Source organism: Neofelis nebulosa, chromosome 3 (assembly GCF_028018385.1).
Source record: "Neofelis nebulosa isolate mNeoNeb1 chromosome 3, mNeoNeb1.pri, whole genome shotgun sequence".
Classification (NCBI taxonomy): domain Eukaryota; kingdom Metazoa; phylum Chordata; class Mammalia; order Carnivora; family Felidae; genus Neofelis; species Neofelis nebulosa.
This window is the reverse complement of record NC_080784.1, coordinates 55,043,481-55,065,923: the sequence shown is the minus strand read 5'-3', so window position 1 is coordinate 55,065,923 and position 22,443 is coordinate 55,043,481. Positions and strand designations below refer to the sequence as shown.

The window sequence follows — 22,443 nt, the reverse complement described above, 5'->3', positions numbered from 1 at the left end:
ATCAGCAACACTGAAATATTGTGTGGTAAGGGTTAAAATAACTCGGAGTTAAATTCTACCTATTAGTCAGATAATGCCACACACAAAAACTAATATATAAGCCTTAGCTAAGATGCCTGCCCTTTGCCCTATACCTCTATGTCCCCTTCGCTAGAGATAATCACTCCAACTTATATAATAGATTCTTTGGGGATTTACCTAATTTTCTCTAAATAATGAACTTATTTTGCTACTTTTAGATGCTCCCATTTTAAGCATATGTTCTGATACCCACAGCAGAGGAGGATTTATTTAGCTTTCTTTCAAGCCATTATCACCACCTCCATTAACATAAACCTCTTTTTTTATCCTCCTAGTACACAGATATGGTTACACTGCCATTGTTGTTAGATTAGTATTCACTTTTTACATTATGGCAAGGTAAATATTATTTCCAACCAAGCCATGCAATAAATTATGATTACTTTTCTTTCCCGGTAAACACTTTCTTGAGGTTGATAAACTCTTTATGTATTTCACATAGTTTCTTCCATATGTATCATTAACCTACCCAGAAGTTCTGAAATGTCTGAATTATGTTTTAATGTCAGACTCATCAGATATTTTATTAGCTTTATCTTCCTTTGGATATATTCCAAAACTAGATTTTTTTTTTTTTTTTTTTTTTTTTTTTTTGCTCTGGAGCATAGCAGCCATCTTATGACCTCCCATAATCATTATACTGTCTTCTCTTCTGTCAGATTGCCTTTCATGGTCCCTGACTTTCCTTTTTACTTGGCTTATTTCTTAATTTTAGTAGAGTAAATCCTTTAGGAATTTTTTGAAAAATGATGCATAAAGATGTGAAGCTTTTGAGAATTCACTTGTTCACGATTCTTTTAATGTCCTTTTAATTTATTTATTTACTATTTTTTAATGTTTATTTATCTTTGAGAGAGACAGAGACAGAGCATGAGTGGGGGAGGAGCAGAGAGAGAGAGGGAGACACAGAATCTGAAGCAGGCTTCAGGTTCTGAGCTGTCAGCACAGAGCCCAACTCAGGGCTTGAACCCACGCACCACAAGATCATGACCTGAGTTGAAGTTGGAAGTTCAACTGACTGAGCCACCCAGGCACCCCTAAATGTCCTTTTAACATCTAAATTTGGTAGAAAACTTTAGGTTCAAAAAAATTTTTTTTCTGAATTTCAAAGACATTTCTCTTTTATTTTTATTTTCTTGCATTGCTGTTAAAAATTCCAAAGCCATTCTGATTCTTGATCCTTTGTAAAGATAAGAAGGAGTCTCTTTGTACCAATATTAAAAATAAAAATAATAATAATAATAATAAAACAAAACAATGTTTCATTAGTCAGAATAGTTTAAAATCATTTGTGGTTTCAGTTCACATTTTCTTGATTTCTGGTGCACAATTCTCATCTTTGTTTTTCTACTCAATTTCTGATAGCCATATGTCCTGCTGGAAGAAAGTAGAGGAAAAAAACCCCACAAAATTATTCAAAACTGATGTCTACAATCCATAAGCCAATGGATCCTATGCACATTGGAATCATATGAGGATCTTTAAAAAAGATGGATACCTGAATTTTACCTGGATGTTATGGCATGCAACCAGAGCATTGATATTTTTAAAAGCTTCCCAGATGATTCAGATGTGCAGTGATGCTGGGAACCACTCAGGAATTCCAGACTAGAAAACATCTGTGCCCATTATATCGCAGTGCTAAAAATGAACTGAGATTTTTCTATAGGTGAAGAAATAGAGAGATGGGCGTCAGGACTTAGAACAAGGCCTTGAAAATGCAAGGCCACTGATATTGATAAGAGAGTTGCCTATTTTAAGTTTGGTCACCAATGCTACTAAAACAAGTAGATGCTGTGCAGTTAGAAACAGACCAAAGCCTATTGAGCATCAAGATGTGTAGAACGTAAAATTAAACAGGTAGAGAAGGTAAATTGTTTTCAGTATGAAGGATGGATGTTTAAGAACAAGAAAACTTTGGGGCCTTGAGTGGCTTAGTTGGTTGAGCGAGCAATTCTTGGTTTTAGCTCAAGTCATGATCTCAGAGTCGTAAGATTGAGCCCCGGAGTCTGCTTAAGATATTCTTTCCCCCCACCCTCTCTCTCTCTGCTCCTCTCTCCTGTTTGTACACTCTGTCTATAAAATTAAAACCAAAAATTAAAAACAAGCGGAAAACCCTATGAAAATCCTGAATCCTGGAGGTGCTATAATTATTTGACTGTTAGTGAGAAGTTCTTTTTAATATTTCTTTGTCATTTTTAATATTTACAAATTTGTAAGGTGATAAGGGTGTCTTATATGTCACTATGTGAGAGAGGAGAAAACACAAATCTTTTACTTCATGAATATTTTATCCCATCTCAAGAGAAGCGTGAAGTCACAATTAACTGATAGATTTTTTTTTTTTTGACTTATGTAAGTCTAAGGTATTGAACTCTAAACTATGTACACAGAGTATCTGGAATATTGAAAAAAACAATCTTTCATATTTTCTAGGTTATTCTGTGTTTTCTAACGAATGCTGAAACTCTATTATTTTCTTTTGCTGTTAACAGTACTATGAATCTGGGGAATATCGTTTAGCCTGGAATAAATTCTCTTGGGCTCTGTTGACTCACAGCCTTTGGAAGATGGAAAACACAGGGCATTGGTATTGGGTTAATTCATCTTTCAATAAAATGCTGATGGAAGTACATCCATGTTGGGGGAACAGCTGTCACTGTAAGGCTGCCTGCTCCATCTGACTGTGAACTCTTTGGCTGAAATTGGAATAAATAAAACATCGAGCGGTGGGGGGCGGGGCAGCGGTGGTGATTCTTCTTATTTTAATCTAGCAAGAGGCAGGGTCTTTGTTTTTTTGACTTTTATTTAATTTCTCTTTGGGCATTGAATAGAAAGCGAGGCATCCTTTATTATATTTTTTAATTTCATCCTAAAAATTTAACTATTATCCGTATAATTTTAGATAGTAGCCGTGAAAAGTAGAACAAAGGTGAACATTCAGCATGGGCTTCTGCGGCCTGAAGTTAGTGATATCCGTTCAGTTGCATTTCTGTGTCGCTTATGCTTTATGGCAGGCCCTAGTGATTCCAGGAAGGTTCTGAAAGCCTAAGTATTAAGTACTGTGCTAGGCGGATTCCTCTGACGTTTTTGTTTTCTCCCTAAAATGTGGCACTCGCATCCCGAGTTTACCAGAGGCTCGCATAGTAACGTCAATGAGTGAAATAAGGAAAATAACATGGTTCCACCCACAGAAGAGCAGTGGTCAAAGGAGGAGTGACTAATTGAGGCTTTTTTCACTTATAATTTAAGAGCATGATGTTCAATACTATATGAAACAGATTTCAGCCCTGGCCTCTTCAACGTGACTCCAATCACACTCAGAAAGCTCCTTCTCAAGGCAGAAAGTCAGCCTGGTTTCAAAGTCTAAATTCCATGTGGTAGTAAAGTAAATCCCAGTGGTCTGAGGTCTACGCATTAGCATTTATTCCCCTGGTTGTAAGGTGTGTTCTTTGCCTGATGATTAGAACATACATGAGTGCTATGTGGTTCCCATTTGACTACTTATGTGTGTATTCTCTTCTTCAGCCGGAAGAAAGGTGAATGAATTTAAGCACTAAACCTTAATTCCAAATTTCAAAAATAGAGCAGACACTCGAAATATTTGTGTGTATGTGTGTATTTATATACATATACATATATATATATAATTTTATTTTATTTTAAAGTTTATTTATTTTGAGAGAAAGAGAGAGAAAGAGAGAGAGAGAGCATGGGAGGAGCAGGGAGAGAGGAAGAGAGAGAGACTCCCAACAGGCCCTGCCCCATCAGTGCAGAGCCTGACGCAGGGCTCTGTTCCACGAACCATGAGATCATGACCTGAGCTGAAACCAAGAGTCAGATGCTTAACTCACTGAGCCACTCAGGAGCCCCTATAAAATTTTATTTTTTAAAAAATGAAAAGGGGTGCCTGGGTGGCTCAGTCGGTTAAGTGTCCGACTTCAGCTCAGGTCACAATCTCACGGTTTGTGGGTTCGAGCCCCGCATCGGGCTCTGTGCTGACAGCTCCGAGCCTGGAGCCTACTTTGGATTCTGTGTCTCCCTCTCTCTCTGTTCGTCCCCTGCTCTCACTCTTGTCTCTTACTCTCTCAAAAATAAATAAAGATTAAAAAAAATTTTTTTAATTTTTAAAAAAATAAAAAATGAAAAAACTGTACTAAAAGTATAAACAAATTTGAAAATAAAAGTCATTGTTTTTAAGCGTAGTCTTGGGCTACATCATAGAATCTCTTTGATGTGATCTGAAGGTATTTGGAATTTACTTTATGAAGATGAGGTAGCCATTACAGATTTTTCATCATGGTTGTGTAGTGAACCAACACAACACAGGGAGTAGCTGAATGGATGGCAAAAGCTTTGAGACAGAGAAAACAGGAATGTACTGTTATAGTCCAGATGGGAGATAGAATGGCCCTGACCCAGGCAGTGACAGTGTCGATGGACTACAAAGAATGAAATGGATGCAGTACCATAATGTTTATGAAGCACTGTATTCTATACTTTAAGCTTCTTCTGGTCTATGGCAGATCAGAGCAGCAGATTAGAGTAATCTTTCTACCTTAGCTATTGATAAGTATATTCAAAAACTTTGTAGAGAATGAAGCTCAGAGAAGATTGTAAATATTCTATTGCCACTACAGAGAGCACCTGTTTAGCAGTCCTTGGCCAATCTGCTACTTTTCTGTGCCAGTGCAAAAGCTGTTAAATCCATCTAATACACTGCTATGTTTAGCAACAGAGCAAATAATTGCGATAGCATCCATATGGCAAATTGTGCCTTTAAATTGTTCATTACATTAGCCATCGTTGGCCCAAAAAGCAAACGACAGTAGTTACAGATGTTTTCAGCAGCATGTTTTCTTTTAGATGTCCCTTAAAGAAATAGAATATGCCTTTCAAATTCAGAGACGGATAAAGGCAAAATGGCAAAGTACATTGCAAACCCTTGGCAATTATGTTATTGCTATTCATACCAGGGAAAAAATTGTTCACAAGGTAAATCTCAAGCCAACAAAGAAAAAACAAAAAGCAGCCCAAGTGTTCATAAAAATGATTCCAAGAAATTTTTAATGTAATGTTGCATTAAAACCTCACCCTTTTTAAAGACCCAGAATGCAATTGAAAGACTAAATCTCAAAAAAAAAATTGTATTTACATCTATATGCATGTACATATGTAGGTACATGTCACACATATGTATGTAGTCAGGTCACAAGGAAAGATATTCTTTTATTTTTTACTTGATAGAAATAAATGTGATGACTTCAAATCCAGATTTTTAAATCATTTGTTAGATACTTGAAAAAAGTTTGAAAATAATGGCATAAAAATAGGATCCAGTTTCTTCTTTCTGTTCCCTTTCCCTCCATTTTCTTCCTGAAAATGCAGTCTTAAAACCATTCCATCAGGCAACACAAAATAGGCGTCCATGTTGGGATGGCCATGGGAAGGGTGGCTAAACAGATAGGATGAGAAGGACATCTGGGAGAGGGGATTCGCAGCACACCAGGGTGTGGGAGCCAGAGTGAGGAGGATGTTCCTATAGTAGGGTAGCTGCGCTGGTGTGGAGCCAGATTTCTTACTGTCAGAAGAGGAAGTTAAAATGTGGAAACTCAGAAATAAGAATAAACCAATGCATCAGAGATCAATGTAAATCATGGTTTTCAACAGAGAAGTAAAAATGGAAATGTAAATTAATAAATACATGAATATACACGTGTGTATGTATATGCCTCTGTATATGTATATACGTATAGATAGATAGATAGATAGATAGATAGATAGATAGATAGATGATAGATAGATACATAGATACATAGATAGATACGGGAATATACCAACTTAATCAGTTAGTCAAAATGAACATTAACAGTGATGGCAAAAATTAACATGGTCCACCATCTGATAAAATGCACTCAGAACAAAGTAACACTTCTGTGATATTTTTATTAAAATGCATTACCTAAACTGAAGCATGAAGAAAATTACTAATGCAAACTGAGGTACATTCTGCTAAATAAAGAGATAATAATATATTTTTTAAATGTCATGATCATAAGGGTCATAAAAAGAATGAAGTCCTAGTTGAAACCGAATAAAACAAGGAGAAATGACAACTAAATACAAGACATGATTCTAAACTGGATCTTTTTGCTATGAAGCCAATACTCAGGTAGTTGACAGAATTTGAATGGGGTCCATGAATTAGACAATAACTATATATTCATGTTAATTTTCTGTTTCAACGGTTAGATTGTGGTTGTCTAAGAGAATGAATGTTCTTGTTTGTATGATATTCTCAAGTATTGGGGCATCAGTTCAACAACATACTTTCAAGTGGTTCATGAAAAAAAAAGTTTTGTGCGATATTTGTAAATCTTCTGCTAATTTGGGATTGTTTTAAAATTTAAAAAAAGAGAAATTACTACAGAAAAATACATTAAAAACTAAAAACCAAAGATAACATAAGATATAGAGCATACCAATGTAAATTTGTGAGCATTTCAGGTGAACATTTACAGTTTTAGGAAGATTTATTATTAAAGACACTTTTCTTGCCAAAATGACCTTGTATCATGTAACAATGCAAGTAGAAACTATACCTTGTTCAAAAAATTATTGTGAATTTTATTCAAGAACAATAACACCTGGATGAATAGAAATAGTTAAAATGGATAAAGAAGATGCTAATACTTTTCCTGAAAAAAAAAAAAAACAGGAAGGAAATGAGTTTTAGGTACAGATGCCATTCTGGGGACAGAATGTGTTAGAGCAGAATAGACTATTTGCAAACGAGTTTTGTGATGTGGGAGAAAGAGATTAACATAGGGAAATATTACAGATGAAAAGACAGAAACCACAAAGACATTGTCAAGACAAACAATGTTATTTCTAGATAAAGAAAGTAATCATTGGAAATAGAACAAAACAAAACAAAACAAAAAAACCCAACAAATATGCAATAAATGTTTAGGAGGAATATGTAATTGAGTGATTGTTAAGAGAATACTTTCTGCCTGGATCCAAATTACACTTAAGAGTTATCAAAGACCAACTGGGGTCTAAACAATAGGGTCAAAAGAAATAACTAAAATCTAGAAAAAGCTGGTAAAATGGTCTACTGAAATAATAGTTTATTGTCTTTGGATATACATTCATTTGCTATTCAATTGCTTTTTCATCTGGTAAACTGGCTTCTAGCTTCAAATGACTCCTGGATGCTTCTATTTCAAGATGGAAAATTGAACCCAGTTTTCTTTTGCTCTGAAGACATAAAATGATGTTATCACACCAAGAATGAGAGGGAGGCCATAATCAGTTTAATGACATAAAATACAGAAGGGAGAAGAAAATGGTTGATGGATGAAACAGAGGAAAGTCTAAAAGAAATGCAGGTTAGGACAGCATGGAGAAGGGAGAGCTACCCAGGGAGACATAAAGCTTAGGGTCATCCTCTGAACGAAAAGAAGAGGGGAGTTAAAAGGGGTCTGCTGGGACAGGCCATGGGTACCTATCTCAAAAATTCTCTGCTTCCCATCCAGGGGCACCTGGGTAGCTCAGTCGGTTAAGCATCCAACTCTTGCTTTCATTTCAGCTCAGGTAATGATTTTATGGTTCCTAAGATCAAGCCCTGCGTCTGGCTCTGCGCTGACAGTGTAGAGTCTGCTTGGGATTCTGTCTCCCTCTCTCTCTGCCTCTTGCCTCAAAAATAAGTAAATAAACTAAAAACACAAAAACAAAAACAAAAACACAACTTCCCGGCTTCCTGTCCTGCGGAGCAGGAATGGCCTGGGGTTTATCTCGAAGAAATTCTTGAAGGCATGGAAAAACTTTTTTTTTTTTTTTTTTACAAACATAGTTTATTAAGGTGATTGGAAATAATACTGTTCTGTCAATCAATGCTGACTTTTTGCAATTGCTTTATTTTCCAGCTTTACTGAGATATGATTGACATAAAACATTGCTCATGGTGCACACTGTGTTGATTTGATACACTTATATACCGCAATATAATTACCACTGTAGCATTTAGCTTCCAGATCCATCACCTCACATAATTACTATTTCTTTTTTTGTGTTGAGAACATTGATGATCTGCCCACTTGGCAACTTTTCAGTGTATAATACAGTATTAAGTGTAACCACAATGCTGTGCATTAGATCCCCAGAAATTATTCAACTTCTAACTCTTTGCAAAAAGTTAAAAAAAAATAAAGATGATTGGAGAAAGCTGAGTTCCTGACAGTACTTTAAAACTAAAGATGTCTGTGTTTGGGCACCCGGAGGACCCCAGACCAAAGCCTAGTCGACACTCAACGCTCATCGAAAGCACAATTCTGTTCAGGGCAGGAATACCTCTGCCAGATTTCCCTTTCTAGTGAGAGAAATAACAGAAAACCACCTCCTTACGACACACACACACATACACACACACCAGGCAAAACCTGTATCAGCACTCAAATCAACTCGATCTTTCCTGAACTACAGAGCATTTTGATCACATATAAGTAGCAGCTTGAATAGAGTGAACAAGATGAATAAACATAATTTTTCCTGCAGGAAGAAAAGAGAAATCATTGGGCAGAAAAGAAAAACGGAAGAGGTGAATACAAATTGAGGCACTAAATTAGAAGTCTAGTTAGGGCAAAGGAATCTTCTACTGCCTTCTTTGTAAGAGGCCTGGACACCAATCGAACAGATGAGAACAGGTACTTACCTAAGTAACCAATTTTACCCTGGGAGTGTTTGCTTTAAAGAAGAATGAATAGCTGTCAACAAAGATAGTTGAGGCAAGGAAGTGCTGCTTTCCATCACTAGTATTTTCAGACAATTGAATTTTTACCAAGTTCAGGTACCTGTTTTTTACTGTGGTCATAAACAAAACAAACAGCTAAACATATGAAATAGCACATGCCTAGCAACCTGTAACACAACTTTCATGACTTCACATTTGAGGAGAATGGTCTAGGATAAAGACGACTGTGAAGACACCAAAATACAGTCACAGAATTAAAATCTTCCTACACATTCCAAATAACACCATGTAAAGGGCGTCGAGGTGACTCAGTTGGTTAAGCATCCAACTCTTGATTTAGGCTCAGGTCATAATCTCATGGTTCATGGGATCAAGCCCTTCATCAGGCTCTGCAATGACAGCATGGAACCTGCTTGCTATTCTGTCTTCCTCTCTCTCTGCCCTTCTCTCTCTCTCTCTCTCAAAATAAATAAATAAACATCAAATGACACCGTGTAAAATATAAATGAGTCATTTATGCCACAAATCTGAATAGTCCTTCTTAAGTATAAAGGAAAAAGACAAAAGGGTAAAGGGTATGGGTGGGACATAGACGAGAAAAGATTAGATTTTTTTTTTAAAGAAAAAAAGTTATTTTGGAGAATAACACAAAACAATGCTAGCATAAGCCATACTTTTCCTTTTAAAGAAAAATATGCACAGTTAGAAAAAATAGGCTATATGTAAGGGAGCAAAAATCAAAATAGCATATTGATTTTTTTTAAATACTAAATGTCAGTAGGCAATGGAACAATATCTAACAAGCTTTTCAGCTAGAATTCTGTAGCTTGATCATCGTATAAAGTGACTTCAATGTCAAATGTATAAACAAGAGATTATCAAGTAATACTATTCAGTGATAAAAAGAAATGAGCTATCAAACCACAAAAAGACATGAAAGATCCTTAAAAGCATATTTCCAGTTTGAAAAGTCTTCATGCTATAGGATTCCACCTAGATGACATTCTTGAGAAAACAAAACTCTACAAACAGAAAAAGATCAGTGGTTGCCAGAGATTTGGGGGGAAAGAGAATGACATTCATAGCTGAAGCACAGGGGATTTTTAGGGTAGTGAAATTCTTCTGTATGATACAGACATGATGCTTGCATGTGGGTTACTCATTTGTCAAAAGCCACAAAATGTACATCAAGAGTGAACCCTAATGTGAACAGTGGACTTCAGTTCATAATAATAATACATCATTATCAACTGTTGATGAATAGTTATTCAGTAGTTAATCAATATTAATTCATCAATTCTAACGAATGTATCACACTAATACACGATGTAAACAATAGGGGAAATTGTGGGGGATGGGAGAGGGTATGTGAGAATTCTCTGTACTTTCCAATCAATTTTTCTGTGAACCTAAAACTGCTCTTTAAAAAGCCTAGAAATTAAAAAAAAAAAAAAAAGATGATCAGAAAGTGTATTTTTGAGGGTTTTTTTGGTTATTTATTTTTGAGAGAGAGGGACAGATGGGGGGGGGGCGGGAGATGGAGACAGAGGGAGACACAGAATCCAAAGTAGGTTCCAGGCTCTGAGCTGTCAGCACAGAGCCCTACACGGGGCTGGAACTCATGGACTGCGAGATTATGACCTGAGCCGAAGTTGGACGCCTAACCGACTGAGCCACCCAGGCGCCCCCAGAAAGTATATTTTTAAATTACTCCTGTTCTGAAAATGAGGAAGTGTTTTATTGTATCTTTGTCTGTGTGGAGAGAGATAGAAATAAAACTTAAAAAAAAAAAAAGAAAAAAGGGAAACTTGGAAATTAAAAAAAAAGGGTCGGATGTAAATATGAATTCAAGAAACTGCTGGGTACAAGGATTTGGGGGTCTTCCCTTAAGTTGGCTGGACCTCCAAGCCAGTTACATGACTGGCTCTGGGGACCGTGTGGTTCAGTCTGCAGTGTAATGCTTTCTGTCACTGTGCCTCTTTTGTGTCTACTTTACCCCTAGACAGGAAGAGTTCTAAAGAGAAAGAATTTCAAATTCCAGGAAAGAAATAGTGTTGTCTGCCTATTATTTTTGTTTTTAAGATGGAAGCAACAGTTCCTATACATATCATTTCTGTCCTCTAAGGCCACATTTTTAAAATAATGATTTATGCAAAACTCTAATTTCTGTTGAAGGGTCAACAAGTTTAATGACATGTGAAGCTTTATTTGCTAATTCTTTTTAGAAGACTCTCAGATCATTTCCAAACCCAGTTGATGTTATTTGGTGTATTCTTTATAATAGAAATCAGGGGCGCCTGGGCGGCTCAGTCAGTTAAGCATCCGGCTCTGTCTCAGGCCATGATCTCATGGTCCATGGGTTCAAGTCCCACACCAGGCTCTGTGCTTTGAATTCTGTGTCTCCCTCTCTCTCTGCCCCTCCACTGGTCATGCCTTGTCTCTCTCTGTCTCTCAAAAATAAATAAATGTTAAAAAAAATAAAAAGAAAAGAAATCATTGTACTTAACAGAACTAAGATATAACAGAGATTTGGAGTTGTTTTCGCACTCAAATTATCCTACAAGCAAAGAGGGTGGGGTTTTTTTGTTTTGTTTTGTTTTTTTGAGAAACATGATTCTCATAAAAGTTTAAGTAAGTTATGAGTATTCTGGAGGGGAAAAGAACAGTTTATTAATTAGTGAAAAAGAAAATGTTGGTGAGTCAGGCATTTGGATGTTTTAATTTCTTTCAGTATTTATTTTTATAAGTAGTTAATAGTTATATTTAATTTAATTACTAAGATAATTTTTGATACAAGAGACTGTGCTATCTGTGCTCAGTGCAAATTTAAAGTGTTTTCAGAAAATTATTTATTCCTACTTTTGTGGGTATATTTTAATAACATATTTAAAGCATTTCATCTTAAACAGGTCAGATTTTTAAAGGTGTAGCTTTTTTTAGAGAGTTTTTTAGGGAAAAATACAAACACATATCATAATTTACATCAAAGAAAAATGTCTACATCTAGATTTTTTTATGTTAGCAGTATATAAAAAATAAAATCAGAGTAACTTTTTAACAAAAGTCATTTTATATTTTTATTTTTATATATTTTTTTACTTTTAATTAATTTTATTGAGATATAATTGATATATGACATTATGTTAGTTTCAGGTATACAACATAGTGATTTGACAAGTGTTTGTGTTGCAAAATGATCACCACAGTAAGTTTAGTGAACATCTATCACCACATAGTTGCAATTTTTTCTTATTCACTTTTATGATTTACTCTCTTAGCAACTTTTATGTATATGGTACAGTATTGGTAACTATTGTCACCATGCGGTACATCCCTTCCCCGGGACTTTTTTATCTTAGAACTGGAAGTTTGTACCTTTTGACTACCTTCACCTAATTTGCCTACTCCCTTCGCCCCCACCCATCCCCTTCCTCTGGCAACTACCAATCTGTTCTCTGTATCTATAAATTCAATTCTTTTTAAATATTCCACAAATAAGTGAGAGCATACAGAATTTGTAACTCTCTGACTTATTTTACTTAATATAATATCCTTAAGGTCTATCCACCCATATTACTGCAAGTAGCAGAATTTTCTACTTTTTTTATTTTTATTTTTTATTTTTTATTAACTTGTTTTATTTTTGATTTTTTTTTTTAATTTACATCCAAATTAGTTAGCAAATAGTGCAACAATGATTTCAGGAGTAGATTCCTTAGTGACCCTTGCCCATTTAACCCATCCCCCCTCCCACAACCCTTCCAGTAACCCTCTGCTCTTCATATTTAAGATTTTGTCCCCGTCCTTGTTTTTATTTTTATTTTTTGCTTTCCTTCCCTTGTGTTCATCTGTTCTGTGTCTTAAAGTCTTCCTATGTGTGAAGTCATATGATATTTGTCTTTCTCTGACTGACTAACTTCGCTTAGCATAATACCCTCCAGTTCGATCCATGTAGTTGCAAATGGCAAGATTTCATTCTTTTTGATTGCCAATTATACTCCGTGTGTGTGTGTGTGTGTGTGTGTGTGTATACATATATATAGCCAAAGTATGGAAAGAGCCCAAATGTCCATCAATGGATGAATGGATAAAGAAGATGTGGTTTAAGTATATATATACATATATATATGTATATGTATATATACATGTATGTATTGTGTGTGTGTAAAATACATATATATATATATATATATATATATATATATATATATATGTATATACCACATCTTCTTTATCCATTCATCCATTGACGGACATCTGGGCTCTTTCCACACTTTGGCTATTGTTGATAGTGCTGCTATAAACATGGGGGTGCATGGGTCCCTTTGAAACGGCACACCTGTATCCCTTAGATAAATGCCTAGTAGTGCAATTGCTGGGTCGTAGGGCAGTTCTATTTTTAGTTTTTTGAGGAACCTCCATACTGTTTTCCAGAGTGGCTGCACCAGTTTGCATTCCCACCAACAATGCAAAAGAGATCTTCTTTCTCCGCATCCTCACCAACATCTATTGTTGCCTGAGTTGTTAATGTTAGCCATTCCAACAGGTGTCAGGTGGTATCTCATTGTGGTTTTGATGTGTATTTCCCTGATGATGAGTGATGTTGAGCATTTTTTCATGTGTCGGTTGGCCATCTGGATGTCTTCCTTGGAGAAGTGCCTATTCATATCTTTTGCCCACTTCTTCACTGGATTATTTGTTTTTTGGGTGTTGAGTTTGATAAGTTCTTTATAGATTTTGGATACTAACCCTTAATCTGATATGTCGTTTGTAAATATCTTCTCCCATTCTGTCTGTTGCCTTTTAGTTTTGTTGATTGTTTTCTTCACTGTGCAGAAGCTTTTTATTTTGATGAGGTCCCAGTTGTTCATTTTTGCTTTTGCTTCCCTTGTCTCTGGAGACGTGTTCAGTAAGAAGTTGCTGCAGCCAAGATCAAAGAGGTTTTTGCCTGATTTCTCCTCGAGGATTTTGATGGCTTCCTGTCTTACATTTAGGTCTTTCATCCATTTTAAGTTTATTTTTGTGTATGGTGTAAGAAAGTGGTCCAGGTTCATTCTTCTGCATGTTGCTGTCCAGGTTTCCCAGCACCACTTGCTGAAGAGACTGTCTTCATTCCATTGGATAGTCTTTCCTGCTTTGTCAAAGATTAGTAGGTCCATTTTCTGGTCCATTTGTGGGTCCATTTGTGGGTTCTATATTCTGTTCCATTGATCTGAATGTCTGTTCTTGTGCCAGTACCATACTGTCTTGACGGTTACAGCTTTGTAGTATAGCTTGAAGTCTGCTTTGGTTTTCTTTTTCAAGATCACTTTGGCTATTCGGGGTCTTTTCTGGTTCCATAAAAATTTTAAGATTATTTGTTCTAATTCTGTGAAGAATTCTGGTGTTACTTTGATAGGGATGCATTGAATATGTAGATTGCTTTGGGTAGTATCTACATTTTAACAGTATTTGTTCTTCCTATCCAGAAGCATGGAATCTTTTTCCATTTTTCTGTGTCTTCTTCAATTTCTTTCATAAGCTTTCTATAGTTTTCAGTGTATAGATTTTTCACCTCTTTGGTTAGATTTATTCCTAGGTATTTCATGGTTTTTTGTGCAACTGTAAATGGGATCAATTCCTTGATTTCTCTTTCTGTCACTTCATTGTTGGTGTATAGGAATTCAACTGATTTCTGTGTGTTGATTTTGTATCCTGCAACTTTGCTGAATTCATGAATCAGTTCTAGCAGTTTTTTGGTGGACTCTTTTGGGTTTTCCATATAGAGTATCATGTCATCTGCGAACAGTGAAAGTTTGACCTCCTCCTGGCCGAGTTGGATGCCTTTTATTTCTTTGTGTTGTCTGATTGCAGAGGTTAAGACTTCCAATACTATGTTGAATAACAGTGGTGAGAGTGGACATCCCCATCTTGTTCTTGACCTTAGGGGGAAAGCTCCCAGTTTTTCCCCAATGAGGATGATATTAGCGTTGGGTCGTTCATATATGGCTTTAATGATCTCGAGGTATGCTCCTTCTATCCCTACCTTCTTGAGGGTTTTTATCAAGAAAGGATGCTGTATTTTGTCAAATGCTTTCTCTGCATCTATTGAGAGTATCACATGGTTCTTGTCCATTCTTTTACTGATGTGATGAATCACATTAATTGTTTTGCAGATATTGAACCAGCCCTGCATCCCAGGTATAAATCCCACTTGGTCATGATGAATAATTTTTTTAATGTATTGTTGGATTGGGTTGGCTAGTATCTTGTTGAGGATTTACGCATCCATGTTCATCAGCGATATTGGTCTATACTTCTCCTTTTTAGTGGGGTCTCTGTCTGGTTATGGAATCAAGGTAATGCTGACTTCATACAAAGAGTTTGGAAGTTTTCCTTCTATTTCTAGTTTTTGGAACAGCTTCAAGAGAATAGGTGTTAACTCTTCCTTTAATGTTTGATAGAATTCCCCTGGAAAGCCACCTGGCCCTGGACTCTTGTTTTTTGGCAGATTTTTGATTACTAATTGGATTTCCTTACTGGTTATGGGTCTGTTCAATTTTTCTATTTCTTCCTGTATCAGTTTTGGTAGTGTATATGTTTCTAGGATTTTGTCCATTTCTTCCAGATTGCCCATTTTATTGGCATATAATAGCTCATAATATTCTCTTATTATTGTTTTTATTTCTGTTGAGTTGGTTGTGATCTCTCCTCTTTAATTCTGGATTTTATTTATTTGGGTCCTTTCCCTTTCCTTTTTGATCAAACTAGCTAGTGGTTTACCAATTTTGTTAATTCTTTCAAAGAACCAGCTTCTGGCTTCATTGATGTGTTCTACTGTTTTCTTGATTTCAATAGCATTAATATCTTCTCTAATCTTTATTATTTCCTGTCTTCTGCTGGTTTTGGGTTTTATTTGCTGTTCTTTCTCCAGCTCCTTAAGTCGTAAGATTTGGTTGTGTATCTGAGATCTTTCTTCCTTCTTTAGGACCTCTTATGACCACCTTTGCTGCATCCCAGAAGTTTTGGGTTGTGGTGTTATCATTTTCATTGACTTCCATATACTTTTTAATTTCCTCTTTAACTGCTTGGTTAGCCCATTCATTCTTTAGTAGGATGTTCTTCAGTCTCCAAGTATTTGTTACCTTTCCACATTTTTCTTGTGGTTGATTTTGAGTTTCATAGTATTGTGATCTGAAAATATGTATGTTGTGATCTCGATCTTTTTGTACTTACTTAGGGCTGATTTGTGTCCCAGTATATGGTCTATTCTGGAGAACGTTCTATGTGCACTGGAGAAGAATGTATATTCTGCTGCTTTAGGATGAAATGCTCTAAATATATCTGTGAAGTCCATCTGGTACAGTGTGTCATTCAAAGCCACTGTTTTCTTGTTGATTTTTTGATTAGATGATCTGTCCATTGATGTGAATGGGGTGTTGAAGTCTCCTACTATTATGGTATTATTATCGATGAGTTTCTTTATGTTTGTGATTAATTGATTTATATATTTGGGTGCTCCACACTTGGCGCATAAATGTTTACAATTGTTAGGTCTTCTTGGTGAATAGACCCTTGATTATGATATAATGCCCTTCTGCATCTCTTGATACAGTCTTTATTTTAAAGTCTAGATTGTCTGATATAAGTATGGTTATTTTGGCTCTCTTTTCTTGACCATTAGTGTGGTAGATGGTTCTCCATCCCCTTATTTTCAATCTGAACGTGTCTTTAGGTCTAAAGTGGGTGTCTTGTAAACAGCATATAGATGGATCTTGTTTTCTTAACCATTCTGTTACCCTATGTCTTTTGATTGGAGCATTGAGTCCATTGACGTTTGAGTGAGTACTGAAAGATATGAATTTATTGCCATTAGGATGCTTGTAGAGTTGGAGTTTCTGGTGGTGTTCTCTAGTCCTTTCTAATCTTTGTTGCTTTGTTGCATATATTATATATATATATATATATATATATATATATATATATATATATAAATTTTTTTCATTTTTTTCTTTTCTCAGAGAGTCCCACTTAAAGTTTCTTGCAGGGCTGGTTTAGTGGTCACAAATTCCTTTAATTTTTTTTAAATTTTTTTTAATGTTTATTTATTTCTGAGACATAGAGAGACAGAGCATGAGTGGAGGAGGGTCAGAGAGAGAGGCAGACACAGAATCCGAAGCAGGCTCCAGGCTCTGAGCTGTCAGCACAGAGCCCGACGTGGGGCTCAAACTCACAGACTGCGAGATCATGACCTGAGCCGAAGTTGGACACTCAACTGACTGAGCCACCCAGGCGCCCCAAACTCCTTTAATTTTCATTTGTCTGGGAACCTTTTTTTCTCTCCTTCTATTTTGAATGACAGCCTTGCTGGATATAGAATTCTTGGCTGCATATTTTTCTGATTCAGCACATTGAATATATCCTGCCACTCGTTTCTGGCCTGCGAAGTTTCTGTGGATAGGTCTGCTGCAAACCTGATCTGTCTTCCCTTGTGTGTTAGGGACTTTTTTTCCCTTGCTGCTTTCATGATTCTCTCCTTACGTGAGTATTTTGTGAATTTGACTATGATATGCCTTATTGATGGTTGGTATTTGTTGAATCTAATGGGGGTCCTCTGTGCTTCCCGGATTTTGATATCTGTGTCTTTCCCCAGGTTAGGGAAGTTTTCTGCTATGATTTGCTCACATAACCCTTCTACCCTTATTTCTCTCTCTTCCTCTTCTGGGACGGTTCTGATGTTGTTCCTTTTTAATGAGTCACTGATTTCTCTAATTCTTAAATCATGCTCTTTTGCCTTAATCTCCCTCTTTTTTTTCTGCTTCATTATTCTCTATAAGTTTCTCCTCTATATCACTGATCCTCTGTTTTGCCTCATCCATCCTTGCTGCCACTGCATCCATCTGTGATTGCAGCTCAGTTACAACATTTTAAATTTCATTCTATTTTTTACTTCTTTTATCTCTTCAGAAAGGGATTCTAATCTATTTTCAACTCCAGCTAGTATTCTTATTATCGTGATTCTAAATTCTGGTTCAGACATCTTGCTTGTATCTGCGTTGGTTAAATCCCTGGCTATCGTTTCTTCGAGCTCTTTCTTTTGGGGTGAATTCCTTCATTTTGTCCTTTTGAAGGGAGAAAAGGAATAATGAGGTAGAAAAATTAAAATTAAAAAAACAAAAATTAAAAAATTAAACACACACACACACACACACAAAATCTAATAAACGATGCTAGATCCTAGGTGTGTTTTGGTCTGGGTGTTGAAAGTGGTTTGACAGATTAGAGAAAAAAAGGTGGGGAAAGAAAAAAAAAGGAAATCTCTTGAAAATTTGAAAAAATGAATACACTGAAGTAGACTAAAATGAGATGATGGGAGTAAAATAGAATTTGAAAGAATTTACATAAAAATAAAGAATATTTTAGAAAAAATAAAGAAAAAAATTTTAATAAAAATTAAAAATAAAAATGATTTTTTTCTCTTTCTGTATTCAAGAAAAGAAACGAAAAATAGAAAAAAGAGGGAAAAAAGAAATTGTTTGATAATTTGAAAAGGTGAATACACTGAAGTAGACTAAAATAAAATGATGGAAGTAAGATAGAATTTGAAAAAATTTATACAAATGTAAAATATATATTTAAAAAATTGAAAAATATATTTTAATAAAAATTGAAAATAAAAATGAATTTTTTCTATTTCTGTACTCAAGAAAAAGAAAAGTAGTGTAAAAGAGAAAAAAAAAAAGAAGAAAGAATATTGAATAGATGGACCTGCTAACAGATTGAAATAGGACTGAAATTACTTCATTTTCCCCTAGAAGTCAGACTATGTAGCGCTTTATAGTCTATAAACTAGGCAGTGAGACTTGTGTTCTTGAAGAGGAAGGTTGGTCCAGTTCGGCAGGGCTCAGTGTAACTGCTCCATTCTCCACTAGATGGCACTGCTAGCCTACTGGGTTGGATTGTTGCGGTGCTCATAGGTGCGTATGCACATGTGCAGGAGCAGTGAAAATGGCATCACCCAGCTACCCAGTCTCTAGTATAGGAACTCTCTTCTCCCAGATCAGCAATTGCACAACCGTCCTCTGTCTTCAGCTTTCGTCCACTCCCAGCTTTTTCACTCTCCGTGACCAGGCCCCAGGCAGTACCTCTCTCCCAAGTTTTGTCTCAGATGTGGCTGTTTTCCCTGGCCCCTTACTTCTGAAGGACTGCGGCTTTGGCCCATTCCACCCCTCTGCGGGAGGGTCTCACCAAGTAATGGCCGAATGAGCAATGGCCAAATGAGCAATGGCTGAATGTTGGGTGCACCCAGGAACGCTTGCTGGACTCTGCTGCTGCCGGTGCCCCGAGACTGCAGGCAGGTGCCAGCCTGTCCCAGCAAAAGTTCACAAGATAGTGTAACAGAAGCTTTTCAGGGATTATGGAAAACCACAACACTCATGTAGCGCCAGGCTTCACCCTTAACGACCTTGCTCCAGCACCAGAAAATGTGGCCGTTTTCTGGGGTCTGCTGGGATCAGGTGGCTTCAACAGTCTCTACCAAATGTCTTTCAGCAGTAGAACTGCTTTTCCCCGTGTGGCCCAAGAACCTCCTAGACCCCACTCTGTTCCTGGGGATTTGCCCTTCCCACCAGAGCATCACCAGTTATCGAGCTGCGGAGTTGCAGACTTTGTGCTCCCCTGTTTACAGTCTTAATGGAATTTAAACCTTCTCCTTTCTCCTTTCTCCCTTTTTGGTTTAATCCCTGCAGCTGTTTCCAATTTTCCACTTCTCTCCAGCTGCTTTTGGGGAGGAGTGTTTTTCCCGTATTCTCCCCCACCGACCTACTCTCTGTCCTCTCTCTGCCTGGAAAAGCGGCTCCCTGTCTGCCACCAGCTTCTGTCTTCCCAAGTTCCCCTCTCCACCCCATGTACCTGCTGAATTCTGTGGTTCAGGTTGTGCAGATTGTTGTGTTAATCCTCCAATCAGTTCTCTAGGTGTGTAGGATGGTTTAGTGTTGGTCTGGCTGTATTTCATGGACGTGACACCCAAATAACTTCCATACTGTTCCGCCATCTTGGCTCCTTCCCCGTCATTTTATATTTTTAAATAGTTGTTCTCCACTATGGCCCACAAGATAAATTCCCTTTTGATGTATATATACTCATGAAAACAATCACAAATTTGAAATCAATATTCCAGAAATAAATTTCCTTCATGCATTTAACCTGAAATAATTCATATTATTTTTAAATGTTCATATTTTGAAAGGTGAAAATCCTATCACATTATTATTATAATTTGCACTTCACTGATTGCTAATGAGGTTGAACATTCTTATTTAGTCTCTGTAAATTGTCTGCGAAGGTCAATATTAAGATTTTGTTTTTCTCTTACAAAATGTGTAACTCCATGAGAGGTTAAATACCCCTGTGAGGTGTTTCCAATGCTTGTGTATTTTGAAAACACTTGCCTATTGTCTGAGTAATTATCAAAGTAAATTATTTTCTAGATTTATTTTTTATCAACATTTTAATCTTTGAAGATGTGAGGACTAACTAAATCATTCAAGTTATTGTAATACATTATTATATCTACTTTGGCAAATTCCCATCCCTATTCTTTTAAAAAATATTTAATTTTACTTAATTATTAAAAAAAAAACTAGTGGAGTATCACATATCACACTACTGATGGTCATGCCCTTAAAATATTACAGTATTAATTCCTTGTCTTTGACAAACTAGAGGCAAAATATATATATAATAACCACTTTAAGTTAGTTTGATTAGCCAAATAAATTCTTAAAAAAAATAGACAAAGGGGAAAAAATCAATATGGCAGGGTTGTGGGGGATGGTGTTGTTTTAGTCTTGTGAGATACTACACAGAAAAACTGAGTTAAATATTACCAGAACAGTTTCTTCACTTCATACTTCTGTCTGATGAACTTTTCTTTTTAAATTTTTTTTTTAACATTTATCTATTATTGAGAGACAGAGCATGAGGAGGGGGAGAGGCAGAGAGAGGAGGAGACACAGAATCTGAAGCAGGCTCCAGACTCCGAACTGTCAGCACAGAGCCCAACACGGGGCTCGAACTCACGAACCGTGAGATCATGACCTGAGCTGAAGTCGGACACTAAACCGACTGAGCCACCCAGGCAGCCCAGATGAACTTTTCTTAAAGAGGCATGGTGGGTGCCTAGGTACCTGACAATAGAGGGACTGATACAATCGTCTTCTGATATGTCTTGTATTTAGTTTGTTAGGACATATATACCTAAAAAATATTTAAATATATTTTATTTATATTTCAGTATTAAGCAACAAAATGATGGTCAAAGGATTATGATGTTATTTTATTCAACAAAAAGAAACTGTCGAATGTGCTGAATTTGGGGAGGAAGCTGTGAGCATTCCCTAGAGACAACAACGTTTGAATGGAAAAACAAGAGTGTTAGCTAAGAACTAATTCATTAAGTTATCATTTTTTAAAAACTGACATTATGGTAATCATAGAAGCGTCCACTTGCTTTTCTGATATTCAGAGTGTAAGACATTCGATTCTCTGTCTCCCTTTCTCTCTGCCCCTCTCATGTTCTCTCTCTCTCAAAAATAAGTAAATAGACATTAAAAACCAAATCTCCTCACCTCTAAGCTGTTTGGGTTATCAGCTAGTTTTTAGAAATGTATTTTCATTTTTTAAAAAAATCACTACTTTTTTTAAGCAAAACCAAATCTTTTCAGTCCTTTCCTAGTCTCACACATTAATAGTAATATTAATCACATTGAAGATGGTTTAAAATTTCCTTTGTCTGTTAAGTGATTGAAATGATAAAATGAAAGTAAATTTTCCAAGAGAGCAGCAAAGGCACTGGGACCACTATTGTGCAGTTAGTAACTTACCTATATTTTTAGTAAGACCTCCATTGAGTGTTTATGTGGTTTTTAAAATATTCACAGACATTTAAAAATAGAACACATTTTTCTCTTTAGTTTTCAGTGAAAACAAAGCAATACTTTGAACCACTGAATGGAATCACCATAATGAATCTACTAATTGCTGATTATGTTTCTTGCTGTTTACTAATATGACAACTGCATATATTTCAAGGTCAATTCAAAGTTAGTTCTCAACCTAATGTCACGGTTACTGCTGTTCCGCAATTTGTAAAAGATCCTCATGATGCTGAAATCTCTTGTTTCATTTATATATGATATCTCTTAAGCTGTACTATTACCTCATGGCTTTACATTTAGTGTTCTTCTCGTGCAGTTAAGAATATTTATGGTCAACATGCTTAAATCAAGAAATACAATCCACAATATAAATGTCAAAATAATTTTGAAATTGAAGCAATTCATAGTTTTTTTACTTATAAATTATCAACAAATTTTACTCCTATATTCTTCTCCTACTACCCATTCTTGGTATTTATCAGTCCTCAGTAAATAATTCTTAAATCAGTGCTAAACAATTCCTTTTTTTTTTCCCCATAAGAACAAATTCAGAAAAAAAAATCATTTAGATTATATTGTATTTCTTTTCACCTTTAAGAATAAAAATAGCTTAACTGAATCTCATGGAAATGGTATGCATTATTATTTGGATTATTTTATTTATTGAATAGAATATTATTCAAGATATAT

The 22,443-nt window shown here is 35.9% G+C and overlaps 1 protein-coding gene across 3 annotated transcripts in view; it reads right to left on the bottom strand.

The window, feature by feature from the left end:
- Positions 1 to 22,443, bottom strand: part of GLRA3 (glycine receptor alpha 3) — a 239,693-nt gene that overhangs the window by 173,276 nt on the left and 43,974 nt on the right. The gene's annotated exons all lie outside the window — the stretch shown is intronic.